The following is a 5,691-nucleotide window of genomic DNA, read 5'->3' as shown; positions in this document are numbered from 1 at the left end:
TCAGTGCCACACTTAGCACTCTTCAGGATGTGGCCCACACTCATCTCTACATCTTTATCTGTTACACATTTGGTCCCAAGCACAGTGAGCTCTGTTTCTGAATTCTCTCCACTTCACCTTTTTTGTCTGGTGCATAAATATCTACTTATTTTTTGAAACTCAGCTCAATCATCACCTGCAGGGAAGATAGACAGCTCCCTCTTCGTATACCCACCATGCCCTGTGTAGACTTCCATTGTAGCATGTGTTTTAATCAAGCTCTCCAGGTGATTCTTACACATATTAAAGTTTGAGAAGCACTGGCGCAGCATGTATTTTATGTGTGTTATATTTGATTGTATGTCCCATCTCCACTGGCTGGACCAAAGAGCCCTGGAGTTCTTTAATCCATCCCCACAGCCTAACACAATGTCTAACTCGCAGTAGGGATTCAGTAAACATTAGATGAAAAAACAATTGAATGGATGGATGCACATGCTTCCTCTCTTTCTACTTCCATGTTCCTGACAAAACAGAGTTCTCTCCCTGTGTGAACCACATGCCCAGTCAGAGACTGAATGGTACAGAACTACAGTTGCGTCTGACACATACTTGCCCTGTGTTGTTGGAAACAGACCATGAGTCACCTTTTGTCAGCTGGCTTACTAGACCATTACAAACTTACTCAGGTTGTTGTTTATTTAGGTAGTAATTAGTCACAAGACATAGCCCCTGAAATCTAAGTTTGATAGTTACATTTATTAAGTGGACAGCTTTAGTGCAAAAGTCTAGGGATCACCATAGATTTTTTAAACTATAGCAATTATTTCACTGACTACATCTCTCTTTATTGAGAGGAAGCCATCCCTTAGATGTGGAAAGTTTGATGTATCCGTGCTGAGTACTTTTTAAAAAGTTGTCATTTCATGGTTACTGCTTATGATTAGCATTCACTATTCTGGGAAATTAGCATTCACTATTCTTTTATAAGATTTATTTTATTTAATAAAATAAAATAGAGAGAGTGCACGCAGGAGTGAGGGAGGAGGGGCAGAGGGAGAGACTCTTCAAGGAGACTCCCCTCTGAGCACCGAGCTGACCCGGACTCCATCCCACCACTCAGGAGATCATGGTCTGAGTGGAAACCAACAGACTGAGCCACCTGGGTACCCCACAAATGTTAGTTTTCTATTGAAGTTAATTTGTGCAAAGAACTTTAATCTGTTAAGTCCTTGACCTTCTCAAGTATTTACTGAAAGACAGCATAGGTTCTCTCCACCCACCTGTCTCTCAGTAGTATCACAACTGTTCCTGTCTTGATAGGGATGATGTATTGCTGAACAAGGCCCTTGGCAATAGGGGTAGGGACACATGATATCTGTTCTAAGCAGTACCATCAATCCAGAGAACTACCGTGAGACTTTCTTTCATCTAACATCTTATCTCTACTGTTTCAACCACCAACTCCAAATCTAAGCTTCCCCAGTAAGACAAAGGGATAGAAGAAATGGAAGATGGAAGGGAGAGGAAAGAAGAAGAGGAAGGAAGTGGCTTTCTGATTGTTGTATGGAAAATAGGCAACCAGGAAGGGAAGGAGGGGGCTCCCCAGACATTTTGCTTGGAGTTATGTGCTCATGCCTACATCAGCCTGAATATTAGGTAGGTGTGTCCCAAAGAAAATAAAAGGTTTTTAACTAATGTGGTAGTGACTCACTACCACCCAGTGTATGCAAATTAACGTTCCACTGACTTATTTTTTTCAAGAAAGAAACAAGATTTATGGCAAGATGTCATTGGTCATCTGAACTGTGACTCAGCAGTTTCTGTCTCTGAAACTCAAACTGCTGCGTAATATATGTTTTCCCCTAATTTTGTTAGGGCATTATATGTTTTATGTAATAGTTCTATCAAAGTCTCTAAACAGCTATCAGATATATGTGAGTTTGTCAAAGAGTTTCTGCTTTATAAATATTGATACTAAGCACTAAGTAATGTGTAGAATTGTTGAATCAATTTGTTGTACACCTTAAACTAACATAACATTGTTAATTATACTTTAATAAAAATAAAATAAAACATATTGATAGTAAGTTATATGGCATAGAAAGTTCACAGGTATTTTATCTTTGCTCTATATAATGGTCTTAGCCTTGAAATCTGCTTTGCCTGAAATTAATATTGCCAATTCTGGTTTCCTTTTGTTTGTACTTGCCAACAAAAATACATTCTTGTTCACTTTTAATTTTTAAGATCCAGTGTCATTTTGTATCTTATAAGCAATATATGTGTAAACTTTATATTATAATTTAATTAGAGAGTATTTCTATCTTAATTAGTTTTAACAATTTGTATTTATTGTTACAACTGATTTTTCATTGCCTTCATGCCTTTTTTGATGTTTTTTTGTTCCCTTAAAGACAAGTGTTTTTTATACATTGCTTGTGTTTTTCTCATTAGTCTTTTAGAAAATATAAACATTAGAAACTTTTGCAATATACGTGGCAAATGTTTACACAGATGTAATAGGTATTCAAGTTATTTTTCAAAAGGTAACATGGATGACATGTTTTTTGAGTTAGTAATACTCAAATCTCTCTGTTGCCTTCATTAAGAAATAAATAAAGATTTGAACAAAATCTTTTTTTCTCCAAATATTTGGGGCATTATTCTATAGTCTCTTAGCATTTACTTTAAAAACACTGAAGTTAGCTCGATTTTCCTCTCTTTTATAAGTAAACTAACTAAACAAAAATGTAAGAGATGTTTAAATACTTATGATTCAAAATATGTCTACATAAGAATTTCTTTTTAACTTTTTGTGCCTGGAAGATTCTGGACTTTCAGTCTTTATAATCAGGTCTTTCATTGACTCAGGAAGATTTTCTTCAATTATGTCTGATTATTTATTGTGTTTGGGTCATAGTGATGTCTTTCTCTGGTATATCTAAAATTGTTAGGTTTGATCATTTTCCTGAGTATGTCTTTTCATCTTTTTTTTTTAACCTATTCCCTGCATTTCAGAGAAATTTTTCTTATTTGTTTTCTGTGTAACCAAATCAATTTTTTAGTGTCAATCCTGCTCTTTTTGATTTCCAGGAAGGATTTTTGATTCTGCTATTGCATTTCTAGTTCTTTTTTTTTATTATCAGTTTTTTTTTTCTTTTTTCTTTTTTCTTTTCTTTATCATGACCATTTTCCCCTACAGTTGTCTTCATTTCTACTACTTTCCCTGAGACTCTGCTCCCATTTTGCAGAAGTTTCATCTTCTTGCAACCTTAAGGATATGATTTTCTGTTCGTTCCAATGTAAAGCATTTCACAGTTGGCATTATTCTCCTGAGTCTTCAGGGTAGTGTTTTGCTTGCTCTGCCAAACTTTTCAAAGACCTCTGTGTAAGCTATTTCCCTTTATTCATCCCCAAAATGAAGAGGGATGTAGCCTAACCCTGTTCTTGCCATATGACAAACTTTGTCTTCATTTTCCCATGGACATTGCTCACTTTGCGTTCTGAGATTTCAATGATCTTGATGTACCTGGCTCTCAATCCAATTTCCAGTGCCCAAAAGATATTCACTTTGAGAAACTCTGATGTACCAAATTGGAACCTTCCCCCATCCCATAGCTTGATTTTATGATGCTCTAAATCAATAAGGAATATGTAAAACTGTAATCACTGTGCACCATGACGAAGATTCTTCTGGTCTCTTCAACTGCAGAAAGGCAGCATCAGTTACCTGTCCATGTTGTTGCAAATAGCTTTCTGGAAGATTTCTGGTCTCTTCTAAATATAAGATATATACTAATAGAAAAGGAGATAAGTAAGAAAGTCATGGCTATCTCATAAAAGCTCCCCACTAATAAGCAGATGGCTGTTGTGTTTTCTGTGAGGCCCACACCTGATGATTTTGAGCCACCGAAGCCCTCCATTTCATAAAGGAAGCATAAAATGACCTTTTTTTATTACACTGGCAGATTATTTTCTGTAACTGACAGCAATGCATCTGTAGATCACAAATTGTACTTTTCGAGCAAGTGAATCACCCTTATAATTAGGTGAGATTCTAAACAGAGTTGGAAAACAACAAAATGTTAGTCTTTATTTGATTTGTTATTGTGAGCCTTCATTATTTTTTGTGTTCGTATCATTTTACCAACAAGTTGAGAATTACAGCATCAGAGACCACTAGCCAGATATCACCTTAAGACAGAAATTATACCTTGATTACGACACACCGCCCCCAAAACTCCTCCCCAAAACCTGTTTTAAAAAAATAGAATCAAACCTGATTATGTGACTTTTGCTCACCAAGTTTAGCATGGGATGACATGAAGTTGTTTCTAAAAAGTTAACTCACCTGTAACAGGCAAAGTATTGGCAACATGGATTGAATCAAAATGCAGTCCAATCAATATGCTGAGCTCCAAGGATTCTTTGAGCCATGGCTGTATTAAAAGAGTGAGTTGAAGACTTTCCATGAACTATTCTGAAGAGAACTGCTCTCATTTGTATGCTGAAGTTCTAGTAAGTTGTTAAAAATTCAATCACATTACTTTATAGCCACACCTTTACCTAGGTGTTTCTTTTCCACTCAGACACTGCCTCATTAACCACCATTAATCAAGCACCTATGTTGATGTTCCTTGGCCTAATCTTTACCTTCTTTGGGATAAAAATTTTATTTTTCTGAGTTTCCTGATCATCTAAGGTTGGTATGCCAATGATTAAGCTATTCTTTCTCAGCTCCAAACCTAATCTTCTATAGTCTGCTTTATGATGCTGGGACTGGAATTTCTAGCTGCTCTCTTTTAGGTTTTGTCCATACAGGGTGCTAGAGGGAGATGCAAGGCTGAAGGAGGAAGAAGGCTCATGCTCCTTCCTATTTACTTCCCGTTTGTTTCTTGGGGTTCCCTATCTGCTTCCTGTTCCTGTGAGAGTTACCCCAACCTCACTTCTTAATCCCAGAAATGGCAGTCCCTTCCTGTAGCAGCAGCGGAATATAGTTTGCAGTTTTTCCAACACTTGCAGAACCCATCTCATCACACCCCACCTAGCAACATCAGCACCAGACAGTAATACCCCCTTTTCAGGTGGCTGGGTCCAGACCCCCACAAGGTGTCTTCTTTCAGCACATAGACACTAGGGTTGCTCAACGGGTGTCCATTCCTCAAGCATCTGTGTTTCATCCTATGCTGGTTTAGTAATTTCAACATCTTGCCTTTATTCCCTCATGCCAAGGATGGTAGCTATGTCCTGAAATTCCTACCTCCATGATACCTCACATATTTCTTTTTCCTCTTCAGGTACCATTATGGGCTGAATTGTGCCCCACCCCCAAAAGAAGCTGAAGTCCTAACTCCTAGTTCTTCTGAATGTGACCTTACTTGGAAATAGAGTCCTTGCAGATGATTAAGTTAAGAAGAGGTCATTACAATGGGCCTTAATTCAACAGAAGGAAGACAATGTGAATACACAAGGACAACACCATCTAGAAGCCAAGGAAAGCCTGAGGCTACCAGAAGCTAGGGGAGAGACATGGAATAGATTCTTCCTCATGACCCTCAGAAAAAATTTACTGTGATGACAACTTGATTTAGACCTCTGGCCTTCAGAACTATGAAACAATAAATTTCTGTTGTTTAAGCCACCCAGTAGGAGATACTTTGATATAGCAGCCCAGGAAGCTACCAATACAGAGAGCAAGTTAATAGTTTT

This window comes from Mustela lutreola, chromosome X (assembly GCF_030435805.1).
Source record: "Mustela lutreola isolate mMusLut2 chromosome X, mMusLut2.pri, whole genome shotgun sequence".
In the NCBI taxonomy this organism is placed as follows: domain Eukaryota; kingdom Metazoa; phylum Chordata; class Mammalia; order Carnivora; family Mustelidae; genus Mustela; species Mustela lutreola.
This window is presented reverse-complemented; position numbering follows the sequence as displayed.